Raw genomic sequence first — 5509 nt, 5'->3', positions numbered from 1 at the left:
CCATGGGGCTACTTGGTTACCACATGGAGTACTTTTTAACAAATCGTATGGCTTTGTGGTAAAACCAAGTAGAGGTGTTGCCTCATCAAGGGAGATCCATTGCCTGTTGTTTGGAAGGACTGTCAGGAAACATCTAAATGATGCCCCGTGTCTCTGAAGAGTGATAGGAAGCAGCCCCAACACCTGGCAGTTCAACGCGCCTTGGGAATCGCTACTGACCTGGGAAAGCAAAATGCAGCCTGACACCATCCCTGAGAGCCTGCCAGCCGTGGAGCAGGGGGTCTGACTCCCAGGTCTCCCTTTGCCCTTACACGTTAGGTCTAAAATGAGTGGTAGTGACATTGGTGTGTGCAGCAGAGGGACCCGGGGAGTGTAAGCACATGGACCAAGCCAGTGGAGCTGAGACCATGGCAACTGTATCCAGCCGTGAAGTCACTGGGATGAAGGGGATCGATAGCACAGCTGAGCTGATCCAAGGTCAGAGCAGCCCCTGGGCTGTCTGTGCCGAGAAGCTAATGAGATGGAGGCAGAACAAAGATGGCTCTGGTTGGCTTCTCGAGTAAAAACATCTTGATATTGTTTTCCCTGGATTTTGGCATTCTTTCCCCAAAACAAAAACAAACAGAGTGTTTTGCTGGAACGTTATTTGAGAAAAAGCACTTAGTGCCCTCATTTGAGGGAGTGATCATACCACAGTAGCAAATAAGCAGCATAAATAGCATCTGTGTGACATGAGTTCTGATATGAGGGAGAATGCTGAAATTCACTCTGAACCGAGAGGGAATAATCTATTGTATAGCTTCTGAGCCAGCAAATATCCACGCTTGTTTAAATGAATAGCTATGCTAACCTAGTATAAACCATCCGTGATTTCTAGGATCGTGTAAAAGAGCTGTTAGCAACCCGCACCTCCTTGTCCTCACTCCACCAATAACATGTTGTTTTATTTCCTCTTTATTGACAAGCTTTCACTTCCATGTTGAGTTAATCTTACCATCTTCTTTCTCTAATTGGTTACATCTGTTTAATCTAATTGGTTACATTGGTTAAGCTAAATATCTTGGGCTTGGAGGGCCTGAGTATGTGGGAAGCCAGCTCAAGTTTTTTTATGCTCTCTGCCTTTTCCATCACCTTGGTGAATTTAAGAAATCAGTGACTGGCTGCCTTTTACCATCACAGTGGAAATTCCCTCAGTTACCTCTCCACTTTTTCCCAACAGCAATTTAGGAAGGTCAGTTTAAGTTTACATAGTGTCCTCCTGACATCCTAGTGGGTGCGATGATTGAAATATGCGGGCATCAGCATCCGTGTATAGGCAGGACAGAGCATGCAGGTAGGGGATGGGTGTTTTATTGGATCAGCTGGCATCACTGGAAATACTAGACAAGCTTTCTGACATGCAAGCCCTTCCTTAGGTCTGAAATAGAAGCAGCAATTTGTGAAGCTAAATACAAGCTGAGAACAAATGCTCAGATGTTAATTAGATACGTATCAATTAGCCCTTTGTTTAAAGAAAAGATATTCGGTAGCTGTGGAGGAAAAAAAGGATGGTAGAGAGGGAGGAAAGTGAGAGACAGTGAAAGTTTAGAAAGTTAAAGAAAGCTACTTATCACCTAGGGGGGGAAGAGACAGCTAGTTCACAGCCTGGGGAACAAGAGCGGATCGTGGTGAGTAGGAGGAGAGTATAATCATGACAGTCACATCTACCAAGAGCGTGCGCCTCCGTGTCAAGGGGCTCCACGAATTTCTCTGCTCAGCCTCTTCTGTAGCACAGACTTTTGGAGAATGATCTGAAAAAGAGCACTAAAATGCCAAAGATGTTTTGTGGGAAGTGTTCCCCTATTGGCAGCTAGAGTAATCTTTCAGTTACAGGTTGGCCATGAGAGACCATTCTGGAGCATACAGATTGCTTAGTTTTACTTATACAGGTACCATGAGGCCACTGGATTAATTTTATTGTATTTCTGAGATTTCAGGTGTGGGATTTAGAGAAATTTGGGAGGGAGAGTTACAAGGTGGGCCCCACTTTGGATGGGTAGAGGAAGATGAATTTTATGCAACACTTTGAGGGGACCATACTCTGGTTTCAGGGGTGCTTGTAAGAAGCTGTGCTCTTCCAGATGATGTCCATCCTTGTGAGGAAAGAGATAGCCAGGCTGGCTGGCTGGCAAGCAAGGAGTACCCACCTGGGATGCCCAGGTACTTGACTGAGAGTGGTCTATTGTAGGTTTGCAACAGCATGTATTATATATACTGCCGAAGAAATATCAAAAATAGCAGCTCTATTCAGTCAAACCAGTAAGAAACCAAATGTTTGGTCAATATTGTGCGTACCGTTTCCTAGGAGTGCCTCTGTTGATTGTGCTCACCCCACATGAGGTGCTTTTTCATTGTAAAAAGAAACCTTCACGTGGAGCCAGTGTTATTTTTAAGTGGCTTTCTCTTCAGGTAGCCTGAATTCTCTGTGAATTATAAAACTGGAGGGACAACTTTAGGAAATCTGGCCGCAGAATGAAATGCTGGATATCTGTGATGCATTTTTTTTTCATTGTACACACAAGTGGAATTCAAATCAGAACATTTTGTAAGGGAACGTGGAAGGGTTGTATACGATCAAACTGTGCACGCAGCCTGTGAGCAGTAAAAAACTAGGTACTTCTAGACTACTAAAATGTCCCCCAAGTCATAATTATAAATCAAGATGCATGTGTTCAAAAGATTGGTGTCTCCATAAAGTGCCCGAAATTCAATATTTTTAGCCTACTCTGTCTTCTGAAAGTGCCTGCATATTTTATATTCCCCGAGTGCTAAAAATTGTCTCTGTATTTTATGTATTGTTGTTTGTAGAGCTCTATTTGCAAACATAACTAACAGCTAGTACTGGAGATGATATACAGGCTGTATAGAATGCCTGAGGAAAACAAATCTGGAAGCATACAAACGCTGGAACCTTCCAACTATAAATTTCAAGGACACTATAAGAATTTTTAACCTCATGCTAATTCTGTTAAGAGTATACCATAGCTGTGTGGGATGCTTCCTTGTAGCTCACAGGAAGGAAAACTGCTCCAGACTGTTTATCAGGCATGTTTCCATGGTTGTTGTACCTATAGATGCAAAAAAAAAAAACACCCACTTGCCATAGTCATTGAGTTGTGCAGTCAGTGAGGTGTAGTTCCTGTAGATGCTGTGTGTTATCCGCTGGAAATCATCTGCTGGCGAATGGTCCCTGGGGCAGACGTGGCACTCTGAAGCAAGGTGCACAGATGGAGGGCCCCAGACATCTGAGTGCAACAGCTCGGAGCTGTCAGGGGGAAAGGGGCTCCCACACAATTCCCAGATGAGAGATCTGACATCGGTTCATTCATTCAACAGCAGTGCTGGGAGGTGCATTGGCCCAACCACAGCCTAAAAAATGATTTGGGAAGCACTCCTGGTGTCCTCCAAGGAGCCTCAAGTACCAGGTAGCATGGCGTGGAAGTCTCCATGAGGACTTGTCAGCATGGATGGCACCATGGTGTTGACACAGGAGTCCCTCTTTTGGCTCACAGCATGTGTCCTCTTGCTGCTGTCCTCAACGCAACCATTTTTTTATTATTGTGGATGGATACAGATTAAATGGAGAAAAAAAAAAATTGTCTTCAGTTCAAGGTTGGCTACGTTAATGTGGTACCAAAAAATATCAAAGCTAAGCTTGAAATCGAGGACTCAGAGATAAGCAACACAGTCTGTTTTGATTCTGTTTCAAAATGCATTCTAATCAACAAACACTTTCAGGAGGAAAACAACTGCTTCCATCCAGTTTTCATTTCTGTACTGCACAGTTACTCTTCTGATGAGAGGAGGCTCGCTAACCATGCATGTGCACAGAAAACCAAAGATCTGTGGCTTTTACCCCCAGGTCACAGGCTGGTGTTACCCTTGGCCCGTCTATCTTGTGCAATGGGTATTTCTGTAATAAAGTGGCTTTTTGTTGGTTTTTAGGTTACACTGAGCTGCATGAGCAACTAGGAGATGTCAGCAATACCAATACTCATACCCAAATATGACAGATCTTTCTCTCAATGAGAGAAATGTCAAAGAAAAGAGGTTATGTCAAAGAAAAGAGAGGTTATGTCAAAGAAAAAACAGATATTCCATAGTGTAAATTACTTATATTTTCTCTGTATAACACTATTATTTACATTTACATAACATGTTTTTGGTACAGTTACATTCAAAGGGAATACATTTCAAAGCTCCTCCTTAACCAAACAAGACAGAAACAGTGGAGATGGACAGAATCTGAAAGAGCTTTGGATACGATTGCACATGGCAGATGATGAATTAGTCCCAGTGCTTGTTCTGACAGACTGAATGAAAATGTGACTAGCAGTGCAAAATCCGTCACAATTTAATGAGATCCTAAATGCTAAACATGCAAAATAACATTTTTTTTTCCTGAGATTAGGTTTCAAATATCTTATTTTCATTGCACAGATTATCACTGAGATGCAGCAACTTCTTTCAGCATTCAAAGAGCACCTGCATTGGCTCATACAAAAGATTAGCATGCAAAACGCTGAATAATTCAGAATGCCTTGAGTGGGTAGAAGGATGAGCACACTGGAAAAGAACCTGTTTTTCTGAAAGAAGTTTGTCTTTGCATTAAAAAAAAACTAACATGTTTAAGCATTTTTTTTAATGAAACCATAGTTTTCAGATTGGGAACAGCCACCCTTTGTTGTGACCCACATCATGTGGCTGCCAAACTCAGCCCGCAAGTATAAGAGAGACATAAAGCATTCAAGCAGCAACTCTTAAAAGTCAGGATTTTCAAATCCATATTTTTCAGCTCAAGATTTTTGTCTTTCAGTCAAAACAGAATTTTTGGCACATGGGTAATTGCTTTTTGGCACATGGGTAATTGCTTTTTATTTAACACTGGAACAACATTTTTAAGACAAATACTTCTAACAAAACAATGTATTGATTTTTTTAAAAAGAATCACTTCTGATCCACAGGTAGTTTTGTTAGAAATGTTGAAATAGCCCTGATGAGAACTTCTCTTGGTTTTATTACAGAACAGAAACTGAAAAATGTGGTTGATCTAAGAGCTTGAGATGATCAGCTGTATGTAAATTTTAAAAAAGCAATAGATAGTTTATTAACCAGTATTCTTCTGAGCTAATCAATCACTAGCAGTTCTAGTCCTTGAACTTGCTGTGGATAACCTGATATTTCTGTCTGATAGGAGTTTTGGTGATTCCTTCGAGATCCAAACCAGATTCTTGTTGTTGTAGAGTCCCATCAAACTCATTGTCTCTGAATTTAAGGCTGCCATTTGTGTCCATTATTTTGCTGAGCTATCATATACTACATTGCAGAGGTTACAATTTTATTTCATTGCATGATAAATAAACACAAAAATAATCTATAAATTGAGAGAACTGGTGGTGACCTTTCTTGGTCACAGGAAGCCATCCAAGTATAAAATGCAGCTGACAGATGAATTTCCAGAAGTCCATT

This window comes from Aythya fuligula, chromosome 1 (genome assembly GCF_009819795.1).
Source record: "Aythya fuligula isolate bAytFul2 chromosome 1, bAytFul2.pri, whole genome shotgun sequence".
Taxonomy (NCBI): Eukaryota; Metazoa; Chordata; class Aves; order Anseriformes; family Anatidae; genus Aythya; species Aythya fuligula.
Note: the sequence above shows the minus strand (reverse complement) of the source record.